We start from the raw sequence: 16,018 nt of genomic DNA, 5'->3' as shown, positions 1-16,018 counted from the left end.
CGTGACCCGTCCGGCGCGTGCAGCTATTGTAATACGGACCTGGTTTTCGCCGGGGCAAGCCAGTTGCGGATTAATTGACGGGCGGCCGGACCAGCCCAATTCTATGTTTTTTTTCCTTTTCAAAAATGATAAGTGACATCCGAGTGGCACGAAGTAATCCGGTCTGAGACCCTGATATTTGGCACACGTGTGTCATATAGTTAAAACTATCACACACCTCCTCCCTTTAATTACATGCATGATTGCATTAGGATGAATCACTATTTTTTCAGATGCATTTTCCCCTCCAATTACATGCATGCACTCGAAAAAACTGATGTCATCCTAAATTCTTCTTATTTTGAAAATTCAAAATGTTTTTGTACCTCAAACATCAGTCAGATGCAAAAACCATTTTCACATAAAAGATTCGCTGCGACGATATCTTCGAAACTAAATCCCATATTGGTAAGCTGCGACGACTTTTTTTTGGGTCAAAAATTACCACGCCTCGGCTACATAAGTTACCACGTCTGTGGTATGCAACTTACCGTGTTATTTTCACATAAATTACCGAGGGCATAAACATGGTTCCCTCACCTTCTTCACATGCACACGCATGTATGTGATGACCTACAAGGGCACAAGGCTATTGCAATTCGCGGTAAGTAGAGTATATCGATCCCACAAGGAGCAGTGATTGCACAGGTAACTATCAACCCCGCAGCTATGTCGTCACTTACATGGCCACGTGATGTCTCTATATTTTACTCATTTTCAAAGCAATTTTTTTGCATGTTCTCTTCATATATTATGTCTAACTGAACCAAATAGTTGTCCACTATACATGTTTACCGGTATTTACACTTTTTCTTGTGAGCATTGCACATTTAGTATTTTATTTAATTTTAATATTTTTCCTTCTTTTCTTGTGTCTACAGGTGTTTTGAAGCAACCTAGGACAAATCACGTTGATAGGATCGAAGATGGGTTTAATACGGAGTCACCCAGGGTCAGACTTAGCTATTCCGGAGGTTGAAAAAGTGATTTTCACAAAGTGCTCCAAATCAAGATCTGAGATCAGGAATAGATCGGCGTCATTCATGCGAATACAACGAGCCCAAGAACATCAAATTCCGAGTTTGTATGAAGAAATGGAGGCCATTTTACCGGAGAAGGTCGGGACAAAAGACGACGTTTCATGCGACCGCGGCCAGTCATTTGGCTGGTCGTATGACCTGCAGACAGCTCCGAAAGTTGCCTCTCCAGGCAGGATTATTCACCGATTTTGTCCCTAATTGTTCCGACGGAATTCTTGGCTCATAAACAAGATATTGGGAGAGGATAAGGCTCATCGGGGCTTATGCAATGACCTCTCCAGCGGTTCCTCCTCCGACGACGACTCTTTCACCAGTCAGGTATGCCTCTCTCCTCTCTCTCGGGTTATGATTTGGAATAAAGGATTTTAACTCGGCGACCGATTTGAGTTATTCCTTCCTCTTGTAGCTCCCTAGGACCATCACTTGCAACGAATGAAGCGGGGTGGCTGAAGATCTGCCTGCTCCTTGTCACCATCAATCTTCATGCGTGAAGTTAGTTGCTTTTGAATCTGTGGACAGTGGGAGGAAGTTTCTGACATGTGCAAAGAAAGTTAGCCCCACTTTCGTTGTTACAAATCATTTGTTAGATGTGATTCAGACACTGTCATTGTGGTATGTTATTCTGGACGTGATTAAAACTCCATCACAGAAAGGGGTTAAAATCTATTTATATAGCAGCTCGTTGTACCAGTGATAAACGACAAAATCGCCAGCCCGGCGCACTTTGAGAGAGACGAGGAGCGAGAAGCGATACAGGCTGGTGGATTACTAGAGCTAGGTGTCGCACGAAGGCCAAGAAATATGGTGATAGCATGAGGTGGGCCATGTATGAAGCAACTACATTGGGTTGCCGTGTTTCGGACTCTTCCAGTCTATATGTGGAGAAGATTGGGTTGATTTTATATCACAGAATATAAAATATTAACAGTGCAGACGCTCCACCGCGACGTTCCTGATTGCTTGTATCTGTGTTGGTAATTCCCTGAAGAGGAGATGATGATGTAGCACAACAACGCCGAGTATTTCCCCCAGTTATGAAACCAGGGTTATCAATCCAGTAGGAGAACCAAGCAACACTATATAAACAACACATGCACACAAACCACAAAAACTTGCAACCCAACGCGTAAGAGGGGTTGTCAATCCCTCCTCGCTATTGAGATATATTAAATTGTATGAGATTGGATAAATATATCTAGCAAAAACATAAAACAAAATAAATAAAGAAAAAAGTGCAGCAAAGTATTTTTGGATTTTTTGATAAATAGCTCTGAAAATAGTATGATAGGAAATAGACCCGGGGGCCGTAGATTTCACTAGAGGCTTCTCTCAAGAAAATAGCATACGGTGGGTAAACAAATTACTGTTGGGCAATTAATAGAAGAGCAAATAATTATGGCGATATCCAAGGCAATGATCATGTATATAGGCATCACGTCCAAGATTAGTAGATTGACTCCTGCCTGCATCTACTACTATTACTCCACACATCGACCGCAATCCAGTATGCATGCATCTAGTGTATTAAGTTCATGGAAAGATAGAGCAATGTAATAAGAACGATGACATGATGTAGACAAGATCTATTCATGTAGGAATAGACCCCATCTTTTTATCCTTAATGGCAACGATACATGAGTGTCATGTCTCCTTCTATCACTGATATTGAGCACCGCAAGATCGAACCCATCACAAAGCACCTCTTCTCATGGCAAGAAAAATCAATCTAGTTGGCCAAACCAAGCCAAAGTTTCCAGGAAGAAATACGAGGCTATAAAGATCATGCACAAGAGAGTTCAACAAAGACTCAAATAGTATTCATAGATAGATCTGATCATAAGCTCGCAATTCATTAGATCCCAACAAACATAGTGCAAACAGTCATTACATCAAATAGATCTCCAAGAACATCGAGAAGAACATTGTATTGAAGATCAAAAAGAGAGAAGAAGCCATCTAGCTACTGCCTACGGACCCGTAGGTCTGTGGTAAACTACTCACGCATCATCGGAGGGGCAAGCGTGATGATGAAGAGCCCCTCCGTGATCGTTGACCCCTTCGGCAGAGTGCCAAAGAAGGCCTCTAGATTGGATCTCGTAGTTCTGTAACTTGCGACGGCTGGAATTGTGTTTCGTCGACTCCCTACGTTTTTTTGGATTTTAGAGTATTTATTATAGAGTTGATGTGACGCCCCCGATTTGACCGTACACTAATCATGCACGCAAACGTGTACGATCAAGATCAGGGACTCACGGGAAGATATCACAACACAACTCTAAAACATAAATAAGTCATACAAGCATCATAATACAAGCCAGGGGCCTCGAGGGCTCGAATACAAGTGCTCGATCATAGACGAGTCAGCGGAAGCAACAATATCTGAGTACAGACATAAGTTAAACAAGTTTGCCTTAAGAAGGCTAGCAAAAACTGGGATACAGATCGAAAGAGGCGCATGCCTCCTGCCTGGGATCCTCCTAACTACTCCTGGTCGTCGTCAGCGGGCTGCACGTAGTAGTAGGCACCTCCGGTGTAGTAGGAGTCGTCGTCGGCGGTGGCGTCTGGCTCCTGGGCTCCAGCATCTGGTTGCGACAACCAGGTAGAAAGGAAAGGGGGAAAAGAGGGAGAAAAGCAACCGTGAGTACTCATCCAAAGTACTCGCAAGCAAGGAGCTACACTACATATGCATGGGTATATGTGTAAAGGGCCATATCGATGGACTGAATTTCAGAATGCCACAATAAGAGGGGGATAGCTAATCCTGTCGAAGACTACGCTTCTAGCCACCTCCATCTTGCAGCATGTAGAAGAGAGTAGATGGTAAGTTCACCAAGTAGCATCGCATAGCATAATCCTACCCGGCGATCCCCTCCTCGTCGCCCTGTTAGAGAGCGATCACCGGGTTATATCTCGCACTTGGAAGGGTGTGTTTTATTAAGTATCCAATTCTAACGCGGTAGGAGGTGGTACCAGCGAAGGCGGGAAACATCCGGGAAAGTATTCCTGGTGTTTCGCCTTTTCGGACAGATGAACCGGAGGGGGAAAGTTGTGTGTTTGCTATGCTAGGGATGTGTGGCGGGCGAACGGGCTGCGTATCCAGATTCGTCTCGTCGTTCTGAGCAACTTTCATGTACAAAGTTTTTCCATCTGAGCTACGGTTTATTTTATATTAATTTTAAAATATTTAAATCATTTTTAGGATTTATTTAATTATTTTAAATCAACATTATCCAGAATAGTGTTTGCTGACGTCATCATGACATCAGCAGTCAACTTTGACCATTGACCGGTCAAACTGACAGGTGGGCCCGTTCGTCATTGTCTTAGACTAACTAAGCAGGTTTAATTAGTTTAATTAAGTCATTATGTTAATTTAATAGATTTATAAGTTAATTAATTATCGAATTAATTAATTAATATTTTCTAATTAATTTTCTAGTTCTTTTTTTATTTAAATGGGGGCGTGGGGCCCATATGTCATAGGCTCTGGGGGAGCCTAGCGGGCACTGAGCGACTGGGCGCTGCGGGCGTCAGCCCGTTTGGGCGCCTGCCCAAGCCAGTGGAGGCGTCGGGCGCCGGCGGCTGCAGCGAGGTGCGTCGGGCAGGAGGCGGCAGTGGGGAACGGCCACGGGTGGAGCGGTTGGGGCGGCGGCCATGGTGGAGCAGGGAGGCAGCGGGACGGTGTAGGGTGGTGGCGGCCGTGAGCGGACGCCGGAGCGCGTGCGGCGAGGGGCGCGGCCGTGCTTGACCGCAAGGCAGAGACGGGGCAGAGGCGAGCGGACTGCACGGGCGCGAGGTGGACGAGCGCGGTGACCGCGGACGAAAGGAAGGGGAGGCGGAGGCCGATGGCCTCACCGGCGTTTGCATGGGCACATGGGTGTCGAGGCTCGGGGGCGACCTGTGGGGAGGAGGACGGGGACGATCGACGGAGACGGGGAGGCGGTCCAGGTCGCCGGCGACGAGTGCGGCAGGGCGACGGGGTCGAGGGCGCGGCGCCGGAACGGCGGCCTCGACTCGGGACGAGGAGGAGGTGAGGCAACGGGGTCGAGGTGGTGACGGCGTAGGGCGACGGGGCACCGGCGAGGGAGGGCACTCCGGGCGGCGGCGGTTGGCGAAGGGGCTCGGGAACGCTCCCTCGATCCAGATCGGATCGAGAGGGGGGAGAGCGACGTGGGGAGTGGGGGGATGTGTGCGGTCGGGAGTTAGGGTTTCGGTCGGCTGGGGCCATATAGGCCAACTAGGTGGGCCGGCCTGGCCATTTGGCCAGATGGGCCAAGGTGCCTAGTAGATTAGGTCCTCTTACCTTTTTTTTATTTACCTTTTCTTTAGTGTTTTCTTTTAGTTAGTTTTTATTTTTGTTTTAGAAAAATACCAAAATGGCACCTAATTTGATGTTACTAAATATGTCACTGCCACATTAACTTGTTACACAAACTAAAATAGTTTGTAATTATTTAATGCTTTATTCGCTTAATAGTATTTAAATATTTTATAAAGGTGTGGTTTCTCCACCACAATTACCTATTGTAACGCCCACGATGCGGCTATATCTCCCACGTGTCGAGGCACGACTTAGAGACATAACCGCATAGTGGTTTTGTCGCAAGAAGGGTCATCTTCACACAATCCCATGTAATGAACAAGACTGGGATAAAGAGTTGGCTTACAATCGCCACTTCACACAATACATAATTATAATTCATATATCATCCGAAATACAAACATATAGACCGACTACGGTCAAAATCCAGATGAAAATAAGACAACCCCAAATGCTAGATCCCCGATCGTCCCAACTGGGCTCCACTACTGATCATCAGGAAAAGACACATAGTAACGACCACGTTCCTCGCCGAACTCCCACTTGAGATCGACCCCATCATCTGCACTGACATCGCCGGCACCTGCAACTGTTTTGGTAGAATCTGTGAGTCACGGGGACTCAGCAATCTCACACCCGCGAGATCAAGACTATTTAAGCTTATAGGAAAGGGTGGTGTAATGAGGTGGAGCTGCAGCGGCAATAAGCATATATGGTGGCTAACATACGCAAAAGAGAGCGAGAAGAGGAGCAACGGAACGGTCGTCATCTAGCAATGACCAAGAGGTGATCCTGAACTCCTACTTACGTCATTCATAACTCAAACCGTGTTCACTTCCCGGACTCCGCCGAGAAGAGACCATCACGGCTACACACGCAGTTGATGTATTTTAATTGGGTCAAGTGACAAGTTTTCTACAACCGGACATTAACAAATTCCCATCTGCCTCATAACCGCGGGCACGGCTTTCGAAAGATAATACCCTGCAGGGGTGTCCCAACTTAGCCCATCATAAGCTCTCACGGTCAACGAAGGATAAACCTTCTCCCGGAAAAAAACCCGATCAGTCTCGGAATCCCGGTTTACAAGACATTTCGAGAATGGTAAAACAAGACCAGCAAAGCCCCCGAATGTGCCGACAAATCCTGATAGGAGCTGCACATATCTCGTTCTCAGGGCACAACAGATGAGCCAGACGTCGGGTTGGCATAGACCCTGGTTGCCCAGGGGGCGCCGGACATTGCTCGGTTTGGGCTAGCACTCGAAGGAGCACTGGTCCGGGGGTTTAAAATAAAGATGACCCTCGGGCTCGCGAAAACCCGGGGGAAAAAGGCTTAGGTCGCAAATGGTAAAACCAAGGTTGGGCCTTGCTGGAGGAGTTTTATTCAAGGCGAACTATCAAGGGGGTCCCATAAATCACCCGACTGCGTAAGGAACGCAAACTCAAGGAACATAATCCCGGTATGACAGAAACTAGGGCGGCAAGAGTGGAACAAAACACCAGGCATGAGGCCGAGCCTTCCACCCTTTACCAAATATATATAGATGCATTAATATAATAAGAGATATTGTGATATCCCAACATATCCATGTTCCAACATGGAACCAACTTCAACTTCACCTGCAACTAGCAACGCTATAAGAAGGGCTGAGCAAAAGCGGTAACTTAGCCAAACAACAGTTTGCTAGGAAAGGATGGTTAGAGGCTGACATGGCAATATGGGAGGCATGATATAACAAGAGATAGGTAGCGCAGCATGGCAATAGAGCGAACAACTAGCAAAGCAAAGATAGAAGTGATTTCGAGGGGTGGTCATCTTGCCTGCAAGGTTCTCAGAGTTGTCAAAGGCTTGATCCTCGTAAGCGTACTCAACAGGTTCCTCGTTCACGAACTCGTCTCCCGGCTCTACCCAATACAAGAGCACAAGCAAACGGAACCACAATCAATCACGGGAAGTGCACAAACAACATGATGCAAAACATGAATGATATGCAAGATATGATATGCGATGCGTATGCGTGCTCCGGAAGGAAAATGATGAACAAGGCAGTAACTTGGCAAACCAAGCATTCCACTGGAAAGATGAGATGATTTCGGTCGAAATCGATATAAAGATCACCGGAAACGGATGTACGGTTTGCAAATGGCAAGCAAAATAAGAATGACACGAATCTATGATTAACAGCATGATAGCACTTAGAATGCAACAAGTAACAATGCTACAGCACTCCAACATAGCAACAAAACATATGACAGTAATCTACAGGAGATGCTTGACAAAAGATGAACACTGAGCTACGGCTAGATCACAACATAACAAGCTCAAAAAAGCATGGCAAAAGTGCAAAAGATAACAGGTTCACAGACTTAGTGAAATTACTGGACATGGCAGAAAACAGCATCAGGTAGCAATGTTCAGAGCACGAAATCAACATGCTACAGGAACTTAACATGGCAAAACAAGGCATGGCAGTATTATACTAAATGCATATGACAAAAGTCCCTTACTGACCATAAGCCAAAAAGGACCAGAAGATATGATGGCAACCTTGTAAACATAGCAAGTTCCGTTATCAGGTTTCAGACTTAGCAGAAAACAGAGCATGGCAGAAACAATAATATGAGGGCATCTTGGTCAGCTTGATGCACTCACCACAAAGCAATGCATGGCAAAACAAGCATATCTACAGTAAGATGGCATGTTTATGAAGCTATACATGGCAAGAGCAAATACATAGCATGTATGGATCAACTACAATAAGCTTGGCAAAATTGAATAACACGTAAACAATCTGCCAGAAATATTTTATAGCAAAAGTAGAGCAAGATTGAGTCATGCTATGGAACTCCATAATTGCAAACAAGGGCAGGAATGGATCAATTACAACAGTAGCTACAAATCATCCTTACTGAACATCTCCAAAATATGCATGGATCTCTCTGTAGCATCAAGTTTACATGGCAACAAAATAACAGCAGACAAAGACAGAGAAACACCGAGTCCCTGAAATCAGAAACATTACGGGGCCTAGTTTGCATGCTTGTTTCAGTCACCACAGAGATCACAAAAATACAAGACATACACTACTGGAAAGATGGCATGGCATACAACAAAACACATGTAGAGCTCATGCCCATAAGATGCACAGATTAAATGATACAAAAATGACAAATCTCCAAGTTCTGCTAAGAACCAGAAGATAACAGCAACTAGCACTTTTGCAACAGAGATTTGGGCATCAAGATGGCCTCTAATGAACATGGTGCAATTGAACAAAATGTAGAGCATCACGAGGCGAACAATTCGATATATTACACGCACGAAACAGAGCTATATGCAGAGAGTTATGCATAGTTGAACAGGGGTATATGCTGTAAAATATCAAAGACAGCAAAATCGGGGGGGGGGGGGGGGGGGTCTCGGGTCAACCTTGTGCGTTGACCCAGATCGGGTCTGGCCGGAGGTTGCTCGGGCTCCCGAGCGGCGGCGCGGGCGGCTCGCCGGAGAGGCCGACCGGCGGGAGAGGAGAAGGGCGAGGGAGGCGGCTCGCCGGAGGAAGGGCGGCGCGGCGTCGGGGCCCCGCGGGCTCGCGCCGGCGACGGGTGGTCGGGGCGGCGACCGGAGTGCGGCGGCGGAGCTTCGCGCGGGCGCCGGGCCGGCGATGGCGGCGGCGGGGAGGCCGCGGCGGCGCGAGGAGTAGGGCGCCGGCTCGGGCTCGCGGGCCGGGAGGGCTCCCCGCGGGCTCGGGCCGGCGGCGACGACGAAGGCGGCGGCGACACGTGGTGGCGGCGGGGAAGACGGACGTGTCCGTCGGTGGACGATTTTGTCCGGCGGCGCGGAGGGACGAGGTTAGGGTTTCATTTGTGGACGTTTTTCGGGAGGGTCACATATAAATAGGTAGAGGGAGCTAGGAGAGTCCAAATGAGGTGCGGTTTTCGCCCACACGATCGTGATTGAACGGCCTAGAGCATGGAAGAGAGTTTGGTGGGTTTTGGGCTGGTTTTTGGAGGGGGTTTGCTGCAACACACAAATGGACTTTGCGGATGCCCGGTTAACCGTTGGAGTACCAAACGACCTCCAAATGGAACGAAACTTGACCGGTCTCCGGGTGGTATACTAAGGCCACTTGACAAGCCTCGGTCCATTCCGAGAATGTTTGACACCCGCACACGAAAGAAAACAAGAGGGGTGCACCGGAGGAGATGGGAGCGCCGGATTGCAAAACGGACAACGGGGAAAATGCTCGGATGCAAGAGACGAACACGTATGCAAATGGAATGCACGTGATGACATGATATGAAATGCATGACATGAACAAAATACAAAACAAAAGACAAAACCCGACCACGGAGGGAATATCATAGCACATAGCCGAAAATGGCAAGAGTCGGAGTTACAAATATGGAAAGTTACATGCGGGGTGTTACACCTATGCATTATTTGGTCCACTTTGAAAAATTTAGATTTAATGTTTGAAACTTTTGTTGTTTAACTTGATTTCAAATTTGAATTTGAATCGTTCTCGAATTAACACAAGATTAGTAACAGTAATCGAAGTGACGTGGCATCATTAGCAAAGGGTTACTGCAGTTTAATTATCCAGGCGTCACAATTCTCCTCCACTACAAGAAATCTCGTCCCGAGATTTAAGAGGTAGTGAAAGGGGGAAGGCTTGGTAACGAATCTAGCGGGTCTTCTCATCCTGGCTTGCTCTTCTCGAAGAGGTCGGTCCAATATATTGATGTCTTCATTTCTCTGCTTTAGGTCATCATGATGAAGTCGGCGTCCTTTCTTCAGGAACTCCATCGTACTTACGAAAGAATAAAGGGTGGGCATTCTGGGAGAACAGACCTCTGCAAGGTCGACTATCTGGTCGATAACATCGGGGAAGGTGGCGGAAAGTAACTCTCGAATTGAACTTAAGAAGATATCGAGAGCCAGTAAGAAGGTACCATGAGAAGTTTAAGCGGGTAGACAATCGTTCGATGCCTGAACAAAGTGTGAAAGGGGTCCAGAGCAACGAGAAATAGTATTGCGCCTGATACCAGAATAGATGACTAGGAAGGTGGCCCATGAATTAAATACGAAGCCAAGCGTGGGGAATAACCATTAGAAACAGGGTTGTATAGGAGAGTCAGGTTTCGATCCTGTGGAACTGTGGGTTATGGGCCCACCATGTGGGTTAAAAGTAGGAAGGGCGGAGACGTCTTGCGTGATCATGCAAGCAAGGCATGTCAGAGGGTAGACTGTCGATTATGTTGGCAACAACGTCGATACCAAGGGCGAGGGACGAAGAGAACCATTTTCCTGCTCGTTGAACGAGGCGGACCAATAGGCAAAGTTCTCGTCCATCGGTGGCTACCGGAATGTCATCAACAGTAGAAACAGGGTCTCACTGACAGAGTTGTACACCAAGGTGTTTACATCCTTCCCAAGGACAAGCAGAGCATGCTATCCGTGGCAGGGTATAATGTAGAAAACCCTTTAGGTAGGGGAGAGAATTTTCATGACATTACCCATACAACGGTGTTTGGATAATTGAGCAGGAAACATTTAGCATCGGACTTCAAATTTTCCTGTTGAAAATCGGAGTACCATAGACATGCATCGAGATAGCCTTGACATGGTTATCAGGTGAAGATCAGACTTTAGAAACACAAAGGATCCATCAGGAACTGCTTGTAGAATAAGTCTTACAATTTCCTCATGGAAGAAAGGATGCTAAAAAGGAAATGGTCACAATAGGTCCTCCGGCCAGGTGTGCTAGGCACGATATCACCTTACCGGGTCATATAAAGACCATTGTTATTACTCTTGGAAATATGTTCCCACCATCATATCTGATTGAGGTTCAGATCTAATTGGTGTCGGGATACCTCAGACTCGGGATGCCTGAGAAGAAAAGGCGCAACACCAATTGACGAGATGACATTGTAAGATTCTCGGGAAACGAACTATGGAAGCAAGTTCTGAGACAAGGGTTCGTCATTAAATCAAGGAGAGGTGAGGAGGTGACTGATTGACTCAGCGACAATCCATTGAGATTTCGAAAAGATGGATTTCCACAACTATGTGAACAAGGAGATAACATTAGCTAGATCGAATGACTTAAGGATGTATGCTCGAGGAAAACATACACAGTTAAACATTGGTTGAAATGTGCACCCGAAATATGGGCTAGGTAGCACGATCAATGTTCGAATGATGATTCAATAAGCCATAGACATAGAATGAAACTATAGACCAATAACTTCAAAGCAATAGGGATGCTAGGAGTTTAGAATTTACACATCACAGACCATTTGTTGGTATTTCGGTTAGAAACAACACGGGGACCAAGAAAGAATGGTGATGGTGAGAAGTATCACTGTACCAAGAATTCTTAAGAGGTAGAGTAATCCTCACGACATTCTTGACATAAAAGATGGTAATACTCCAAGGTAGAACATATCATAAGCTAGATAGCAAGGAAATTAAGATACAACACAAAATATGAACAAGCTTGTGTTGGGGGGAGGCAAGAATGTTGTCGATGATAACACAATTCATCGAGGGGCAAGGATGGTATTTCTCATCCTGAATTTCGACACACAACTTGGAAGAAGTCAAACTGTTGACAATGATCACGACAAATTTGTCGAGAGGTTTTCAAGAAGATGTAATTGATCGACGATGACATCAAGTCAAAGGAATGATGAAAGCGAAAGGTTATTGGAACCACGAGTAGGACACAAACTCGAAATCAAGTTTGCTGTTCAAGGCGAAATGATAAGACGAGGAAGATCGATTGTAAGATTAGCTCACCGTCGAAATTTTTGCTCCGGGAAGAAGGACCCGGTAGCACAGTTAAAATTTAGCACGATAATGATATAGCCAATCAGGCTAGGAATGACGTGATCGAGTACAAACTCGCAAGTAAAGAAGATTACTAAGAGTTGTTTAATCGCGACGCGGACTCGATTCAGTTATCGATGTCCTTGAGTGTTTAATAACTCGAAGCCCGTGAAAAACTGTAATCAGTGAGAATGTAGTACTTGATGAAGAACTCATAAGAAGTTATGCAGTTCCAAGATAATCTCGAGATACCAGGGGGGTAATACTCGACGACGAATCAAGGTAGAGGTTGGACTGGGGTATTGCTCTGCAAAAGACAAGTGCTTAAACTTGCACGAGAAATGGTATTTAAAGGAGAACATGGTTGGAACCACGATTGCAAAAGGCCAGATCCCAGATATAAGATGAACTTATACCAAAGGAATAATTAATTTAAGAGAAGCTGTAATGATAAGAGCTACATCGTGTCCATGGGCATGAACACAAAGTTCAAGGTCGACTCCCACTTCTCCAATGTATAACCTTTCATTCACTTCTCACTTTCGAAAAAGTTGTAGTGTTGAAATTTTATCTGGAAAAATACCAGAAGAGTACGACTCATGAAAACTTTCGAGTTCACACATATTATGAAGGCATAGGTTCAACCCATCGGGGCATCGTGGAAACATATACCACAAGCTTCAATAGTAAATATCACCAGCTGGAAAGCAGAGCATGGTTGGCCAAATCAAGGAATAGGATTTACCAAAGGCATTATGTATCAGGGAAAGAACTTCCAAAGTGATTGAATATGAAGGACTTTGTCGGATAAAATCCAACAAGGTTCTGATGGTCCATAAAGGATCTGATGTGAGTATCGGAGGAAGAATCAATGCAAAGACATTGGATTATAGAAACAACTGAGTAACTTAGAGCTCAATTGCAAAGGAATTATGATTTACAAAGCGAAGGATCAGAAGCAGACGCTCTGATCAAGGATGGATAAGTTCAATAGACTTAGGGGCACAATCGACGACAATTTGATTGGCGAGAACCAGCTCACGTTTAAAATGACGTCTGAGCCGGAAGGATGAGTTCTAGGATCTGACTGAGGATTGCGAGCATTCGCAACAAATTGAATCAACAGACTCAAAATGATAATGACAAGAGATGCCAATAAGATTATAGACTTATGGGATTAACCATAATGCAAGCAAGTAAGAATTTCAAGAGCAATAGGCTACTCAGGATTTTCGGAAGTTCAAATAGTATTTTGAAGACTTTTGTGAAATACATGAATCAACTGGGGATGAGAAAATATCCGGTGAGTGCTAGAAATTATCCATAGTGGTATTCAAGTGGCAAATAACAGCAAGGCAGTAAGCTCAAAGGATTTTCGGAGCAATAGAGAGAATTTCGGGGTATCTTGTAATAACAAGATCAACTGGGAAGCATTGTATGAATGGCGAGTATACGTGGTTATCCACAGGGGTTTATCGATGGAAGGGAATTGCAAAAGCGACGCCATAAAGTCTCAAGAGAACATCGGAGAGTATCTACGGATTCTTCTGGTGCAGCAGACGATCATATGTAATACGGGGCTCTCCGGGAGAAAGTATTATCGAGAACCTAGAGTCAGAGTTAGTAAAATCGTTTAACCCGAATAGAAGAGATGTCAGAGTCCCAGAGTATAGGTTGAGGAATAAAAGATCCTACTACCACCCAATGGCGACGTGTGCCCGTAAGACACACATCCATGTTAGTAAAAGGTTTGCAATGTCTAGACTCGACTTCGGCCAAGGAGTTAGAAAGGGGGATTCCTACAGGCAGTCGGCTCTGATACCAACTTGTGACGCCCCTGATTTGACCGTACACTAATCATGCACGCAAACGTGTACGATCAAGATCAGGGACTCACGGGAAGATATCACAACACAACTCTAAAACATAAATAAGTCATACAAGCATCATAATACAAGCCAGGGGCCTCGAGGGCTCGAATACAAGTGCTCGATCATAGACGAGTCAGCGGAAGCAAAAATATCTGAGTACAGACATAAGTTAAACAAGTTTGCCTTAAGAAGGCTAGCACAAACTGGGATACAGATCGAAAGAGGCGCAGGCCTCCTGCCTAGGATCCTCCTAACTACTCCTGGTCGTTGTCAGCGGGCTGCACGTAGTAGTAGGCACCTTCGGTGTAGTAGGAGTCGTCGTCGGCGGTGGCGTCTGGCTCCTGGGCTCCAGCATCTGGTTGCGACAACCAGGTAGAAAGGAAAGAGGGAGAAAAGCAACCGTGAGTACTCATCCAAAGTACTCGCAAGCAAGGAGCTACACTACATATGCATGGGTATATGTGTAAAGGGCCATATCGGTGGACTGAACTGCAGAATGCCAGAATAAGAGGGGGATAGCTAATCCTATCGAAGACTACGCTTCTGGCCACCTCCATCTTGCAGCATGTAGAAGAGAGTAGATGGTAAGTTCACCAAGTAGCATCGCATAGCATAATCCTACCCGGCGATCCCCTCCTCGTCGCCCTGTTAGAGAGCGATCACCGGGTTATATCTAGCACTTGGAAGGGTGTGTTTTATTAAGTATCCGATTCTAGTTGTCATAAGGTCAAGGTACAACTCCGTGTCGTCCTTTTACCGAGGGACACGACTATTCGAATAGATAAACTTCCCTGCAGGGGTGCACCACATAACCCAACACGCTCGATCCCATTTGGCCGGACACACTTTTCTGGGTCATGCCCGGCCTCGGAAGATCAACACGTCGCAGCCCCACCTAGGCTCAACAGAGAGGTCAGCACGCCGGTCTAAATCCTATGCGCGCAGGGGTCTGGGCCCATCGCCCATTGCACACCTGCACGTTGCGTACGCGGCCGGAAGCAGACCTAGCCTCGCAGGCGTTCCAGTCCAATCCGACGCGCGCCGCTCCGTCGCTGACGTCAAGAAGAGCTTCGGCTGATACCACGACGTCGAGTGCCCATAACTGTTCCCGCATAGTTGGTTAGTGCGTATAGGCCAGTGGCCAGACTCAGATCAAATACCAAGATCTCGTTAAGCGTGTTATTTTTAAGTATCCGCAGACGCCGACCAGGGCCAGGCCCACCTCTCTCCTAGGTGGTCTCAACCTGCCCTGTCGCTCCGCCACAAAGTAACAGTCGGGGGCCGTCAGGAACCCAGGCCCACCTCTACCGGGATGGAGCCACCTGTCCTTTCAGCCCCCTCATCAGAATCACTTGCGGGTACTCAACGAGCTGACTCGACTTTAGTCACCACATGTGTCATGTATATAAAGTATATAGTATATACCCGTGATCACCTCCCTAGTGATCACGGCCCGATATTATAGCATGGCAGACGGACAAGAGTGTAGGGCCACTGATGGAACACTAGCATCCTATACTAAGCAGTAGGATAGCAGGTAAGGGTAACAACTGTAGCAACAATGACAGGCTATGCAACAGAATAGGATTAACCGAAAGCAGTAACATGCTACACTACTCTAATGCAAGCAGTATAGAGAAGAATAGGCGATATCTGGTGATCAAGGGGGGGGGGGCTTGCCTGGAAGCTCAGCCGAGAAGGAGGGACAGTCAACACCGTAGTCGTATTGGGTAGCAGCGGCGTCGGTCTCGGTGTGTAACGAGAGAAGAGGGGGAAGAAACAATAAATATAATGCAAACATAAGCATGACGATGGAAGACATGACAATACGCGGTGCTAGGTGTGCCCTAACGCGGTAGGAGGTGGTACCAGCGAAGGGGGGAAACATCCGGGAAAGTATTCCCGGTGTT

The sequence above is a fragment of the Aegilops tauschii genome, chromosome 4, assembly GCF_002575655.3.
Source record: "Aegilops tauschii subsp. strangulata cultivar AL8/78 chromosome 4, Aet v6.0, whole genome shotgun sequence".
Lineage (NCBI taxonomy): Eukaryota > Viridiplantae > Streptophyta > Magnoliopsida > Poales > Poaceae > Aegilops > Aegilops tauschii.
This window is presented reverse-complemented; position numbering follows the sequence as displayed.